The 16,704-nt window shown below is 35.1% G+C and overlaps 1 long non-coding RNA gene across 11 annotated transcripts in view; it reads right to left on the reverse strand.

The window, feature by feature from the left end:
- LOC102156904 overlaps nt 1-16,704 on the reverse strand; it is a 336,233-nt gene that overhangs the window by 143,199 nt on the left and 176,330 nt on the right. For 8 of the 11 annotated variants that reach the window (XR_005383242.1, XR_005383243.1, XR_005383244.1 and 5 more), the window contains 2 exons: nt 15,696-15,772; nt 14,002-14,219 (listed from right to left, as the gene is read on the reverse strand). This is a non-coding gene — a long non-coding RNA (uncharacterized LOC102156904). Of the gene's footprint in view, nt 1-7,917; nt 8,200-8,875; nt 8,972-11,541; nt 11,613-14,001; nt 14,220-15,695; nt 15,773-16,704 lie in introns of those variants that run through there. The other 3 variants (XR_005383247.1, XR_005383246.1, XR_005383248.1) reach the window with 3 other exon arrangements.

Here is a 16,704-nt window from a genome sequence, read left to right on the forward strand (position 1 = left end):
TCCTATCCTACTGGAGTCTAGGAAGGCTGACATTATTTAGATCTTGCTGCCACCATATCCTTAATGCCTAGTACACTAAGACACAGGAAATATTTATATAATAAATTATACAGCTATCACAAACAAGGTGATAGAGCTACATTGTTGACTTGGAGGGATATTCCAGCATACATTGTCAAGTTAAGAAAACAAGTTTATATGAAAAAAAAATCAACAACAGAAAAAAAAATGGATAAGTATACACACCTATATGCATAAAAATGTATAGAAAAATACAAAAACTGTTAGCATTAGTTAATATAAAGGATAAGATTTAAGAGTGATAGGGAAAGAATATTACATTTTCTCTTATAAATTTCTATCATTTGACTTAATACAATAACTTACTGGAAGAGGGAAATATGTATTCAAATAAGATAAAAGGTACCAAGAAAATGAAAATGGTGATTATTCTATTCTTTTATAAGAATCTTGAAATGTTATTCATTTTTACAATATCTATTTTAAAGGTTGGAAGCATAAAAGAATAATGTCTCACCTCTCTGCTTGTTAGTCAAAACTGAATCTCTACATTTCTTTGATCATTTGTTTATAAAAATTTCATTTCCATATTGTTCCATACATCTTCTTATCTAGCCCAAATCTCCATCTTCTAAATCCTTCTTATGACTCCCTAAAACTTTGGCTCGACTTCTTGGTTCTTGAGCACTTCCTCCCCTGAAGTCTCTCTTCATTACAGGAATTTATTCTCTCACATGCCTCATATTTCACACCATACAGGCTGAGGCCCATTGTTTTCTCCACTGCTGCTTCTACAGTTTACTTCATGTTGTTGTAAAAGAAGCAACAAAAAGGGAAAGAAAGAAAAAGAGCAAGAAGGAAAGAGAAGAGAAGAGAAGAAGGAAGGAAGGAAGGAAGGAAGGAAGGAAGGAAGGAAGGAAGGAAAAAAGAGAAAAAAGAAAAAAAAAGAAAAGAAAAGAAAGAAAAGAAAAAAGAAAAGAAAAGAAAAGAAAAGAAAAGAAAAGAAAAGAAAAGAAAAAAGAAAAGAAAAGAAAAAAAAGAAAAGAAAAGGCAAGGCCAGTGACTAGCCCTAACCACACTTTGACTCCAAACATGATATTCAGTTACCTACCTCTATAACTCTTGTCTAATGCTTTGACATAAACCAAACTACAATTTTGCTCTTCTTCTCACCTCAACTTCTTTTTACTCCAGTCTCCTTCTAGCAGTAAATGGCACTTGCATCTTCCTAATTGTTTATATCAAAAATGTGGGGATCATCATTTATCACTCCCTCTCTCACCCTTCATATCTAATTAGATACCACCTCCAAAATATATCATACATCCAATCTATTATAATAGTTTCTTTGATTAAACTCTGCATTCATTTTCTGTTACAGAATTATACATACACTGTCTTTGCAACATGATTTTGTATCTCCCACTAGAGTAGCTAGACTGTATTTCCCTACTCAGTGTTTTACTTGGTCATGTGATTTGCTTTAGCTAAAGGAATGCAGGCATATATTATGTATGTCCCTTCTGACAGGGTATTACATAATGTATGTAATGTATTTACATAATTTGTTTTAGACTTTTGCACCTCTGCCCATCTGCCTTGAAAAGAACATTCCTGGGGAATCCGGCGGTCCTAGGATAAAAGTGTAGATATATGGAACAGATCTGTTTCCAATGCTCAAGGTAAGCTACTGAGTCCTCAGTCTACCTGGAGACCCATGAGTATTAAAAATAAATGCTTATGATTTTTGAGGTTGTCATTGCACAACATTATGGCAGGAAAATACTCATAATACTCTCTCCTAGTCCAATATTGTGTCTCTCATGTGTACGAATGTTGCAGTAGTCACTTACCTCATATTTAAACAGTTCTCTGCATGATACCCCACAGGGCAGCCAGAGTGCGTATTTTATAAAGACAAATTCAATTATTGCCCAACCCTTCTTAGAACCACTTAGTTTTGTTGTTTTTTTTTTTAATTGCACTAGAATATAACATAACTCTATAAGATTCTGATAATCTACTAACAGAAATACACTTCAGATTGCATGTGGAAGTGCTAGTTATTTTTAGGAAAAAAACCTTTTCACTCACTAAATTGTAACTATAGGAAAAATGTTCATGTTTGTTTGGTTCCTTAACTATGTAGAACTTTTTCCACATTAGATTTCTAGTAAAATTTGAAGCTCTACCTCTATCTTTGTCTCCTATCTTGCATAGTCTGGCTTATGCTTAATTATTTACCAGAATTTAGCTCCAATTCTATCTCAAATATTAATTTTATCCTACCAGTTTGTTTTTTCTTAGTATCATTTGCCAATATTTGCAATTACATATGCATGTTTATTTATATAGTTTCTGCTTTATTTTTCTTCTAAAACATTGGAAGCTTTACCGGGGTAGAACTTTTCTTTTGTTTATCCATGTACCCAGCAAATCAATTTGTATCTGAGTTCTTGTGAATGTATTGTTCTTGTCACATTCTTGATGGTATTTTGTTCTGGATGAGTTTCTGTAATTGTATCTGATACTGATTAAGGGTGGTATTAACTTAAATAATACTAGAAAGATGAACTTGAATGATTTTTTAAAAATTTCTCTGGTAGTTAGGCCAAGGAATGGGAATAGCTGACTAAATATCTAAGGAGAGAAAAAACATCAAGTGGTTTTAATACATATCTTGAAAATATAAAGGTAAGAGTGATCATTTAATATATTCAAGAAAAAGAGCAAATCTTGAGTGTAAGAATCTGCATTATATGATTCTGTAATTGCTTATCCTTGAAGTGACACACCCTAGTCACATGCACTCTAGGGAAGTTAGTAGTGGAAATGCCTTCATATTTGTTTATTTGAAAGTTTATCTGGGAGTCCTTCATGATTGAAGAAAATCAGCAGAGGAAATATTCAGACTTAATTATTAGGCGCCTGATAGTTCTTATGGTTGGTAAGCATTATCAATCTACTCATTTGCATGTTTTTGGTTCAAATCTAGCCGCTCTCATCTAAAAACTGTTACTCTTACTGTTATCTGCTCACAGCATACATGGATCCTACTCAACTTACTTCTTGACTACAGGTAACTACTGCAATCTCTCTCAAGAGAACAATATACTGCAGAATTTATGACCATTAGGATGTTACTAAAGGTCTGTAACTTTCACATAGACCCCAAAATATAGTGGAAAACATTGAATTAGGAGCTAGAAAAAAAATTGATTCTTTTATCTCCACTTTCCTCTGCCACTTTCACATTACAAATAAGGTCTCTTTACTTTTCTAAGACTTGGATTTCTTTTAAAAAGAAAGAAGAGGGAAGGAAAAGAGAGGAGAGGAGAGGAAGAAAAAGAAGTGAAAAGAAAAAAGGAAGGAAGGAAGGAAGGAGGAAAGGAAATCTCTTTGCTTATTCTTTTTTATTTATTCTAAAAGTCAAATAAATGAGATAGCACATGTGAAAGTACTTTGCAAAATTTTAAAATTAGAGTTATAATAGAGTGCCTTATTATACACTTAATTACTCATTACTCTATCTCTCTGGGCCAGGTTGCTGCCCAGACATATTAACAGAATTGAAACAATTAAAAATGAATGTATTTTGGAAATCAATATTTTCTGAATTTGCATGACTTAATATGGTGGACTGAAATTTGGGCCATTTTAATAAGAGGTTTCTGTGTCAATTACTATTCTTTCATGTGCATTTTTAAAATTAAGACTTTCACATGTTTTGAAAAAAACATATATATAAAGGTACATTTTAAGAAGCCTTGTTCCTGCCTCAGGGAGCATCTATCTTGTTTCCCTTCTCCATCTTCCCCTGCACGTAACCTCTTTTATTAGGTTCTGTTATAAATTCCCAGCCTATCTTTATGTAAACACAAATATATATATTCCTATGTGTCCCACAAAAGTTAACAAAATATACAAAACTTACCTTATTTTTTAAAAAATGGTTTAATGAGACCTTATTTTTTGAAGTTTTAGATTTCTGAAAAAATGTGAAAATAATAGAGTTCCCATACATTCCTATTATTAATATCATATATTAATAAATTTGTTACAGCTAATGAGCCAATAATGATATATTTTGACTAACTAAAGTCCATATATTTTTAAGACTGCCTTAGTTTTTACCTAATATCCTTGTCAGTGTCAGGATCCCATCCAGGATATCACATTATATTTAGTTATCATGTCTTCTTGGGCTCCTCTTGGCTGTGACACTTTCTCTTACTTTCCTTGTTTTTGATGATCTTGACAGTTCTAAGGAATATTAGTGGGTATTTTGAAGGATTTCCCTCATTTTGAGTTTGTATAAAATGTTTCTAATGATTAGACTGGAGTGTGGGTCTTGGGGAAGAAAACCACAGAGGTAAGCTGCTTTTTTTATCACATCATACCAAGGATACATGCTATCAACATGACATCACTGATGATGGTAAGCTTTCCACATGGCTGTGTCAGTGCCTGTTTTGGATTTCTACACTGTGAAATTACTCTTTTTTCGTCCCTCTTCCATATCATGTGTAACTTTTGCTACGTGAAATACACTTGCAACAGTGTTTGTACCTACATGTTCTTATGTATTATATCCTGGATCTAATGAGATTATTGTCTCTTGTACTTTTGCATTACAGTACTTTTGGTCTAGATTCTACATTGTCTGAGAGCAAGAGTACTACCTGTGATTTTCCCTAGTTTGCATTTCCCTGACTTAACTAATCTGTATTTTATATTTAACTATTCTGAATCTATTTGTTTTAGAAATATCACTTTCTACAGCAAAGCATTGTAACTCACACTAAAGATGTTTTGCTTTTAATAGTTAAGCCCATTTATATTTATTTTAAAAAAAGAGATATGGCCATATTTCAGGTAACACTGTACACCATATAACTGGTAGCATGTAAAACAACATATAATGCATAACACATGAACATTATATAATTTATTTACATGTGAATACATATATAAACATGTATAAATTACACATGTATATATACATGTGCATGTGTGGTTTGTATAAATGTTTTCTTTGCCTCTATTATAGTTCTGAAATTTTTGTAGTCTTGTATTTTTGTTTTAGTAGTCAACTTTACACTTGTACTGTAATACATTTAATACAAGGCCACCCTCTTTTAGATTGTATCTGTTATCGCTTACATATTGTTAACAATTATTTTTCTTACTGAATGATTACTTTTTTCTCTTAAGTGTTCTAAAATTTTACTACTTGAATAGTAATTTAAATGAAATTCTTTGACCCTCATCCTCACAGGTGAGGATCACTGAGCTTATTCTACTTCCAGTATTGCTCCCCTTTCTCCCAATTTTTATTATTCTTTATATCATTTCTATGCCTGGGGGCAATTAAAATTTACATTCCATTTTTTTAATCCTTATCATCACTTTTTTTTGCTTGCATTTATAATTAAATATATCCAATGCTTATTGCCAATTCTTTTGCTAAAATATCCTTAATTTGCGGGAGCACTAGTATTTTTTCAAGAAGGGCTCGGGAACACAATATTCCCAGTGTTCTTTGAATAAAAATTCTGTATTTGTAGACTTTATATTTGAAGAGCAACTTGCTTGGATAAAAATTCCCTGGCTAACATGTTCTGAGAATCCTGTAGTGTATACTATTTATATTAAAAGAGAACACAGTCAACTACTTACTAAAAATAAAATTCACAAACATTTTTTTTTTAGTTCCTGTTATGTGTCAACTGCTTAGTTAGGTGTCAAGGTTATTTAAAACAAAAAAAGCAAAAAATCTAAAATGTAACTGCCTCTGCAGCCCATATAGTCTAAGAAAGGAGTAAATATATCAACAAATAATTACAATGAAATCTAAGAAAATCTAATAATAGCCAAAACCATGAATTGTTGAGTTAGTACATTTGAAGTATCTAAAGCACTGATAAAGGTACAAATATTAGTAAAAATAAAGGTAATATGTATTCTATTTAACAGTGAAAGTAAGTGGATTTTAAACATCAAATTAATTCCAATGTGCAATATTCTCATTATAAATAGTTATATAATATACATGTATTCATTAAGTTAAAAGTGTTATTTAAAAAATGTAGGCATTAACAGCTTTATTTCCCCCACACTTCTCACTTAGTGCCCTTTCAAACTAGCTCTGGAGACCGTGTCCTTCCTTTCCTCTCCATGAGCTCTCTGATGGGCCCCATGATTGTTCCATTTAGTTTCATTTATTTAAATATCTCTTGAACATCTCTCATTTGCCAGGTGTATGTGATACAGCAAGAAACAAAATATGAAGCATAAACAAATTTTTAAAGCTTTATAATATGGTGGTAACAAGTGATGTAGAGAAATGGGAATAACGATTGACTTGAATGTGGAGTTGATTATATGTGGGCTGAGAAAGGTACCTCTGAAAAACACTTGAGGTAATGCATAAGCCAGGAAAATACATGTGTTGGCAAAAAGCATTCCAGAGGGAACTGAAAATACAATTCTCTATGGGAGGAGCAAATTCTGTGTGCTCTTGGACAGGCAGGAAGTTGGGGATCCTGTAACTGATGGAGTAGAGGAAAATGACACTGAAGAGGCATCAGAGCCTGATGATGTAGGGTCTTGTATGTCATGTTAAAAAGCTTGGACTTTTCTATGAAAGAAAAGGGACACAGTTGGACAGTTCTGAGTAGAGGAACGAAGCAATCTGACTTTTATTTTAACAGGATCACTCTCAGCTTCTGTGTTGAAAAATGGACAGTAGCGGATAAGAATTGAAACAAGGAGACTACCATTAAGAGGCTTTTCAATAGTACAGGTGACAAATGATGGCAACTTAGCTGAGTGTGTCAATGATGGGTGTATTGGGCAGTAATCAGATTCACGATATAATTTGCAGGTAGAGCCAAAGTGATTTCCTAATGAATTGGATGTAGGATGTCAGAAGAGCAAATCTAGAATGACTTCAGAGTTTCCTGACCTGAGCACCAGGAGGATTGAGGTCACTGTATACAAAGATGGAAGAAGATCAAGATAGAAACAGGTCTGGTGGGCAGACTGAGGTCAACAGTTAAGTTTTGGCTGTGAGAAGCCAACGCACATCTAAGTGAATAAACTGCATATACAATAAAGTATGTGTGGGATTCAGACGAGTGGTCTAGGATAGTATAGGAGGCAACTGCAGCTATAAATTATATCAAAGCCTTGGGACTAGATAAACTCTCCTAAGAAGTGAATATAGTTGGGAAGGTGAGTGCAAGGATCAAACCCCAGAGCACTTCAGAATTGAGAGGTAATTTGGAAAAGCCACAGACACTAAGAAGAAATAGCTACTGTTGTAGGAAGAAAACCTTAAGAGATAATATTCCAGAAAGCAAATGAAAGTGTATAAAGGAGAAAGGCGGTGTGTCGTATGCCGGCTTTGGATCAAATCAGATGAGGACTGAGATGAGACCACTGGATTTATCGATGTCTGGAAGTCATCTCTGACCTCGATGAGAGCAGTTTGTGTAGAATAATGTGGGTGTAAGTCCGGCTGATGTGAGATTCAAAAAAGAATGTGTTGGCAGATACTGACAGCCTTTCTGAGTTTTTCTACAAAAGGAAGTAGAGAACAAGTTCTCCAATTGTAACTGTAAAAAGATGACATTTCTGTCATTAGACTTTCATTCTCTGTATGATGAAGAACTCCCATTTCTGACCCGCATTAGCCTTCAAAAGGCTTTGGTGGCACAAGGGGTACGGTTGACTTTTCTGCCAGGCCGCCTGTCTCTGCTACTCCATTCCATTAGATGAGCTGCTGCTAGCTTCGCAGGGGTGAAAAAAGCAGCAGGAAAAAGGAAGGGGTCATAAGGGGAAGAAGAGTTGATACTTGACCAGCAATAATGGAATCTGACTTCGATCTTCCTAGAGCATGGCAGGTATTTATATCCGAATTTCAGGCTTGAAAAATGTTCACACTTAGTCCCCGTTCCTCCTTCCCCGACTCCCACTCCAGGATAAAGTCTGGTTTCCTAAATTCAGATAATGTCGCCTTCAGTTTGTATTTTGTAAATATTCTCTCACCACGCTGGTTTTGAGCCATACTCCAAACTCTTTTGAGCCAACTTTCCACCAAGTGACCTTCTTTGGATTAAGCTCCTTTAGGACCACAGGATGAGCATGATTTATGCAGCCTTTGCCTTTAAGTACCTTAGGGAAAGCAGATTTTTCTTAATGCCAGCCTTCTCCTTGAGCAATCATCAGAACAGCTAGGCAGCCAGGCAGTCTTAACCTTCCAGACTTTTACAGGCTTGTGTATGATGCCAAGGTTACCTCCTGCCAACCAAGCTGTTTTCTTTGCTATATAATTTTCTAAAGGTAATTGTAAAGTTCTACTTTGGAGGATGAACTAAATACTGGCAACTTACTTAATGCATATGATATCAAGTACTATTCTAGAAACTTTACTACTATTAAAAAACGTGTTGCTCACAGCATCTCTTTCAGTTAGGAATCCATTTTATGCACAGGGAAACAAATCATCAAGGACTTTCCCTGGATCCCTGGCAGATGAGCAAGACGTCTGCATGCATGACGCCTGGCAGATACCACTAAAAATGATGACATCAGATATTTTAAAGATGCAGCTCTATATGGAAGGGAGAACTCAAAAAAGCAATTGACGGTGTACCTGCTCCCACCATGTATGCTACAATGTTGGACATTGGGAGCCCACAGCCTAATGCAGTGCTGCAGGGTCACCCTGACTTCAAGTGTTCTTACTGCTTCTGCGTATGGACCACCCACCCTCTAACATGGTGCTGCTCAGGTCTGGTTGTCTTCATGAAGGAATTCTCTCCAGAAAGGCAAGGAAGGATGTTCATACCTTGATTTCTTATCTTAGCCTCCTGGGATTTGGCTGGCCAACACTGTCTGTCTCAAATACTATGCTGTGAATTGTTTTAATAAAGGACTTCAAGGGCTGGAAAAAAAAAATAAAAGTGGATATATATCCACTTTCTAAAAATATTTATTTATTTATTTATTTATTTATTTATTTATTTATTTATTTTTATTTATTTATTTACTATGCGGTCATGTGGCACAGAAAGAGGGAGGAGAATCTTAAGCAGGCTCTGTGCTTAGTACAGAGCCTGACTTGAGGCTTAATTTCATGGCCCTGAGATCATGACCTCAGCTAAGATCAAGAGCCAGTTGATTAACCAACTGAGCTACCCAGGCATCTATCTATCTATCTATCTATCTATCTATCTATCTATCTATCTATCATCATCATCTATTTTTAAAGTCAGAAGAAATCCTCAATCTTTCTAGCTCAATGTCAGTGTCAGAATCACCTGAAAAGCTCCTTTAAAATGCAGAAGGGCATTATCCATTCCTGGAGAGTTAGAGCCTTGAGGTCCAGGGTGGAGTCAAGCTGCTACCTAGTTGATTCTAATTTTGATGCTTAGTGAAGTTGCCTAGTAACTAGAATAATTGTTCTCAAAACTTCAGTTATCTCTGTACCATCTACATGAATACCATTTGGAGGTTGAATATTAATACTTGATAATTAAATATAATCTTTTCATTGATATTTTGCATATACTTTTTCATTATATATGTATATAAACTAATAGATACATAGATAAGATAGATAGACCTTTATATGTAGACCCTTATGTAGCCAGCTTACATTTGATGGAACATTTCATTAGTCATTTCATGGTTTTGTGTGCATGCATTCACAGTTTGGGATTGCAAACTAAAACACCATTAAAATTCAGCATATGCTTCTCCCATAAAGTATTGCAGTATAAATGATTTACATTTAACTATTTAAAAAATAATGTTTCAGAGTATAAATATTTCCAATGAGATGTTATAAAAGAGCATGCTGTTAACTACAAGAATACTGCATAGTAAAGAAATATTAATATCACTGTACATAGTAAATAAGAAATGGCTTGGGATCCCTGGGTGGCGCAGCGGTTTGGCGCCTGCCTTTGGCCCAGGGCGCGATCCTGGAGACCCGGGATCGAATCCCACGTCGGGCTCCCGGTGCATGGAGCCTGCTTCTCCCTCTGCCTGTGTCTCTGCTTTCTCTCTCTCTGTGTGTGTATCATAAATAAATAAAAATTAAAAAAAAAAAAAAAAGAAATGGCTTTTCTTATATAAAATCATGAGACATGGAGAACATGAAAACTAAGAAATCAACCTGGTATTTGAAATGTACAGTGAGCTTTGAATAATGAAAGCTGATTTGGACATTTGGAGATCTGATCAGGATACTAAAGAGAGAGGGAAGGGGGAAAGAACACACCCTAGTGGAAGACAAGTGTAAGCTGAAACCTAAGTATAGCTCCTGAACTTCTCTAGAAACACACATCAGCTAAAACCTAATTACGTAATCTAATTACATTTCTGGTGAAACTCTCCTTTCCAGTGTTGATTGGTTATCGACAACTTCATTTGTAACTACTTGGAACCCAGTAGGTAGAGAAAAGACCCACTACAGTGGGACAAACTATAAAATACGTGTGGTTGATCCATTTAGCCATCATCCTTCATGATTATCAAGAAAATGTGCTCAAGTTCATTTATGACTAATCGACAAAATCGTCATTACAAAACAAAAGCTATCTTTCCATACTGAAAATTTTCCTTAACTGATTTTTAACTGGAACCAATTGCTTCTCTGTCCTAAAATCTTTTTTTTTTTTCTTTTTTCATTTTGGTCAAAGTGAAAGCTTGCTTGACTGCTTTCTTTTCCCGCTGTGCTTAAGAACAAAAGCACAAAAAAATGATCAATATGGCAATCAAGACACTTCAATAAGACAGTTTTTCATGTTTGCCACCAGTGAATGCCACAGAGACCACTGTGGTAGGACAATAGAGAGGAAACTCTAAGGCAATATTTGAGTTAATTTGCAAGTTTTAACATTTCTTTAGAAAAATTTGGTCCTTTGGTTCAGATACATAGTTCATAGTGCCATCAACTGAAGCTGTGCACAGATATACAGGGAGAAAATGTCTCCTTTCAGGTTAACTTGGTTTTAAACTCACAATGTGAATTCTCTATTTGAAATGTAGCTAGTTTCATCTAGTCTAAATTGGGGATATGTATCATTGTCTCTTTTTGCCTTAGGCCAGTACTGGAAATGAGATGTTTCATTTCAGTGCATTTTTTCCAGTTGAAATTGTGTAAATAAATAGATTGGTAAAGATTTAATGAAATCATCAATAGCCCAGAGGCATCTATTGGCCCCGTGCTAAGCATGTGGCATAATCAACTGTCTAAGAGATTGAAAGTCCTAGGTACTGGGATTTAAGGTTATCATGAGCTCAGAGTAGTGGGGATCTAGAAAGGGGTTGGCATAGTATCTTCATATGCATGAGTTAGGTCAAATGAAGGAATTAAGTGATCCAGGGCATTTTAACCAATAAAAAGAAACTCTATGGATAATTCAAATATTAAAATTCATATTTAAAAAAATAAAATAAAATTCATATTTTAATAGTAAAGAAAAACTAGAATTCAAGAGAACTTACTTTTCCTTCTGGTTTTCTTAACTACTGCTTGCCTTTAGAAAAGCCAAATGATTCCTCTATGCCTTAGTCTTCTGGCAGGAAAAAAACATGGTTCAAAAGGACTCTTTAACTCAGAACATTAAGGATTGCAGAAACAAGAAGAAAGTAACAAAAAATGGATGTGAGCATCAACTGGAATAGTGCTGCATTTTTCTACTGCATTTTACATTTGCATTTGAAGGAGTCCTGTGGCTATAAAATGTTTGAAAAACCAGTAGTCTGAAAGAGGATTTCTAAAGTGACCTCCAGCTCCAATGGTAACACAGATTATTTTAGATGAGCTACATACGTAATTCTCAATTCTATCATTAGTAACCTCCATAAACATAGCTTCTGTGACACAAGGATTTTCTTTGACACTGATTTGCAATGGAGAAGGACATCGCTAACAGGGAATAAAGGGAGGGAATAGAGCAGAGATATACCACAAGGTATATTACTTTGTTAGAGGAGAAAATCAACGTGAACATTTGTATGCATTCAGAAACAAATAGAAAAAAAAATGTTATTTGAGAGCATTTGATAACTATTTGGTAACTTTTACATTTAATGGGAAGAGAAAAGAAAATGTTTATATGAAAGTGAGAAAAGTATTACTTTTATAGAGCTAATTAATGACACATTATTTTTAGAGCAATCTGTAGATTTACATAAACCATGTCTGTTTACAATGGTCTTAAGAAATCCTGGACTACATATTTTGATCAGATGCAAAGTCACTTTATTGAATAGTATTTGAAAGGGGTGAACTTTTGTCAGAAATAATTCATTGCTGTACAAAGATTTCATTGCAATAAAACTGTATGTATACTCAAAGAGAATGTACAATTCAGGAATTTATTTTTCTAAATGAATAAAGGGAATTAAGGGGCGCGTGGCTGGTTCAGTCAGTTAAGTGTCTGCTTTCAGCTCAGGTCATGATACTAGGGCCCACTTGGAGCCCCCACCCAGTGGGGAGTCTGCTTGTTTCTCCCTTTCTACCCACCCCCTCAACGTGCATGCACTCTCTCTTTCCCAAATAAATAAAATCTTTAAAAACTATTTTAAAATAAAGGAAATTAAAATGGCATTCTATTGAAAAAAAAAATCTCATGACATATTGACCAGGTAAGGAAAACTGGAAAAATATTGTACTTCATTTACTCAATTTCTGATGGGAAATATTTTTTAAAACAACCTAATCCTAAATCTTAATTGGAATCGTGCAATAGTATTCTCCCCAAATATTCAGTTTGTATTATGAAAGAAATGAGACACTTTGGGAAAACAAAAAATCATGCCTAAAATTCCCATTTATTCTCACATATTCTTAGTATCTAAAATGATGTAGAAGAGTCCTCCCTGCTAGGTTACTTTGGTTGTTCTTCCCAGTGACGGCAAAAAGTCATATTGTTTAATAAGGGAAAACACGTAAGGAGAAATGATTTTGTTTTGCTGAAAATAATTAAAGATGGCAAAACTATTAATTTGTTTGACCAAGTCAATCAAATATTAGAATATATTAGAAGTCTAACTAGAAGGAAAATTGTGCTTCTGGGTGCATGCACCCAGAAGGATTCCACATCATTTTATGAGGAAAAGCTAATTTCCATTTTATCAATTCCCCAAGATAAATATGGGTGGGCAAAAGAGGAGCTTTTTAGAAAAATCCCTACTCAGAACAAATTACAGGACTCTGGGAGTCTTTAACAGCTAATTGAGGAAACATGATAAGCCAAATGAAACTCTCGATTATTTAAGGTTATTAAAGGTTAGACATAGGAGCCAGAAGATTGTGACATCCTTTGTTGTTGTTGTTGTCCATTTAAAATGTTACGTCTCACCTTAGCTGAGAAATCAGAAAGTCACCTGATTAAATAAAAGACTTCAAGTACTGTGACATTTCAATAAATTATTATCATACACTTTCAGAATATGTCAAAAGTTAAATTTGAATGACAAGAGAACAATAGAAAATAAAAACCAAAACCAAGATCACATCAATTGCACTGGTGTGAATCCACCTATGGGGTTACCATTCTCTCTTTTGGATATATTTCAATTATTTTATATTTTGAGATGATTGGAGGTTTATTTCAAAAGAGAATTAGATTCTTGATTAAAAAGTTAATAAACTGGGGATCCCTGGGTGGCGCAGCGGTTTGGCGCCTGCCTTTGGCCCAGGGCGCGATCCTGGAGACCTGGGATCGAATCCCACATCGGGCTCCCGGTGCATGGAGCCTGCTTCTCCCTCTGCCTGTGTCTCTGCCTCTCTCTCTCTCTCTGTGTGTGACTATCATAAATAAATAAAAGTTAAAAAAAAATTAACAAAAGAGGCAACCTTATCTTTAAAAAAAAAAAGTTAATAAACTAGTCTCACTTATGACTCTATAATAGTCTTCTGCTTAACCACTAACTTTGTTTTCTTTTCCTCCCACTTACCTCATCCCACATAGAATCCACAAATTCCAAGTTAGAATCACAGCTCACTGATGTGCTCCCAAAGTGACAGAAAAGGATTTTCCTTCCCTTAGTTGAGTCAGTCTCTAAGGCAGATGGCTAATTCATTGCACCTGTAACCAATTAGCCATTCAAAACAACTGATTCTTCACAGTAAATTGTTGCCTTGCCAATCTGAGAAGCAGGTGCATATTCAATGGCTAAATAATCCAAATACAAAATTCTTTTAGATTAATGTGCAGAAAAATATGACCAGTTATAATAATTCCATTCTAAATTAAGAATTTAATTATTTCAGGTTTCGAATCACAGCTTTGAGAATTTTCTTTTTTTCATTCTGATATTTGGCTACCAAATTAAGCAGATGTTTTTTCAATGAAAATTAACTTTCTTTTTCAAAGAAGATTTTGAAGTTTATTTTTCTTCTTTCTTAAAACAATGAATTTTGATTACAATATACGTATCGAAACATATTACGTTATATAATAATCCATTTAAATCACCTGCTTCAAAACGGTTACCTTTATATGGAAGATGTAACTTCCAGTCCAGGCACCATAACTAACTCCATGGAACCAAGTACAGTGTAGCCACTCTTGTGTGTTATACAATAAGAATCTATGTGGATTATTCTCTCACTACTGTGCCAACATTACAGACATTCATAGACTTGAACCATTTTATTCTAGGAAATTATTCAACAAAAATTTTTACCTTTCTCAGATATATTGTTTGAATATGGAGAAGGGTTACAGTGATAATTTTCTGGGTGGCAGATGCCTAAAGAACAACTAAACATCCAAACTTCTGGCTTCTTTTTCCCGTCAGAATGATGGTTATGATAAGGAATCACTCCCAAGAGGAGTATCAGACCCTATTTAGTTGGCATCAAGATCTTACATCTTCCCATCCCAGGAATCAACCTTTAGGGTACATATAGGGGGAAACCATGAACACATTTCTAAAATTAATAAGAGATCTCCAAACACCTCAACTGAAGGTTTTGTACAAGGAAGAGATTCTATGTGGGAGGAACTAGAACTCTGGCTGCATCACTGTACCAGATGTAGCCTCATATCTGGGCTGGACACATAGAGACGCTTTCAACTCATAGTTCCCTTTTCACATCCCATGGGTTCCCAATCATTTGGATAGTATTTTCCATATGTTTCCCATGATTTTCACTTCTTTGGTCACTATTTTGATGCCCTTGTCTGCCAACTGATTTATTCAAAGTAGTCACACATTTTTTTTTCATTTACTTATCCAATAAATATGAATTAAGTATCTACAAGGGACAAGGCACAAAAAAGGAAAATGGTAAAGGAAGGATAAGGCAGACAAGGTGTCTATTTTAATGGAGTTGATAGTCTAAGGCAGATACTGACATATAAATCAATATTTACAGTTTAGTCCTAATCCAGACTTGAGGATCATGAAGGCTTCCTGGAATAAGTGAATGCCAAAGCCAAAACCTAGTGGTTAAGTCCCTTCTCTAATTAAGCAAAGGAAGAAGGAATACTTTCCCAGACAAGGGGAATAATGTTTCTTGTCTCTTGACGCTCAGTGTCACCCTTCACAATGCTGGCTTACAGATTTATGTCTTTAACAGTACGCCAGCCCATGGCCATCCTCTGTTTATAGATTCCCTGTTGTCTCCTGAAGAAATTACACACCTGAGATTAAGTTTCCAGTCTCATCTTCTCCAACAAAGAGCGCGATAGTACAATTTCACTGTAGTATTAGTCCTTTGCTGAAAAATAGGAACAGTTAATCTATTTTCTTTTGTTGTTTGCACTATCTCCTTATACTGGAATGCCTCACACCATAATGCCTCGTCCATCACTTGAAATTCTGCTTACCTTTAAATGTCTTCTCTCAAGATTTCCATAGCACCTTCATAATTAGTAGCTTATTTTTCTGAAATTCCACTGTCCATTCTTTGCCCCTCAATCATATAGTGCCTATTTTATTCTGTTTCCTATGACAGTTTTCTGTTTATAACTGAAGCTTAGGCTATTGTAGCTTTTGTGGAAGGCTCAGCCTACTCTTTCAGAATCCCTACTTCCCATTCAAGTCTAGAAAACTTTTTCCCTGTTAGCTGCTTTGCTGCTCTGTGAAAATAGAATTGCCCACAATTTCCTGTCTCCCTGGAAGTAGCAGAGGTAACTAGATTCCAGACATTTGCGATGGGATTTCTCACTATCAGAGTTTCCCTTGGCATCTAGATTTGACCTTGTTTATGCTTTATTTCTCCTCTCCTGCCAAGTACCCTAAGCTTCCTGGCATCACTTTTCCTTTCCACTCTCTAGCATTGTGGATAGAATGCCATTTAGAATTATGGCTCTTTCTGCCATAGGAGAAAGCAAATTGTCTTCCAAATATGACAGAGCTTTTCCAAAGAGATGGATTTGCATTTAGGAAATTATGGATTTTTAAAAATCTCCTGAAGAGAGATCTGCTTTTTTTTTTAAATGCAGAACTCCTTAGACAAGAAAATCATACCAGGCTAAAGCAAATTCGTTTTTTTTTCTAACATTCTTCCACTCTCCAGTCTTGTCCCTTAGACAGTCCCTGACATTAGAGTTGTAACAGGGAACCCTTGAAGGTTTGGGTGGACACCCTTCATCTCAGACTTGGGTAAGGATTTTGATATTTGAAGAGAACGAACTCCTGGTCATAGTA

Source organism: Canis lupus, chromosome 33, assembly GCF_011100685.1.
Source record: "Canis lupus familiaris isolate Mischka breed German Shepherd chromosome 33, alternate assembly UU_Cfam_GSD_1.0, whole genome shotgun sequence".
NCBI lineage: Eukaryota > Metazoa > Chordata > Mammalia > Carnivora > Canidae > Canis > Canis lupus.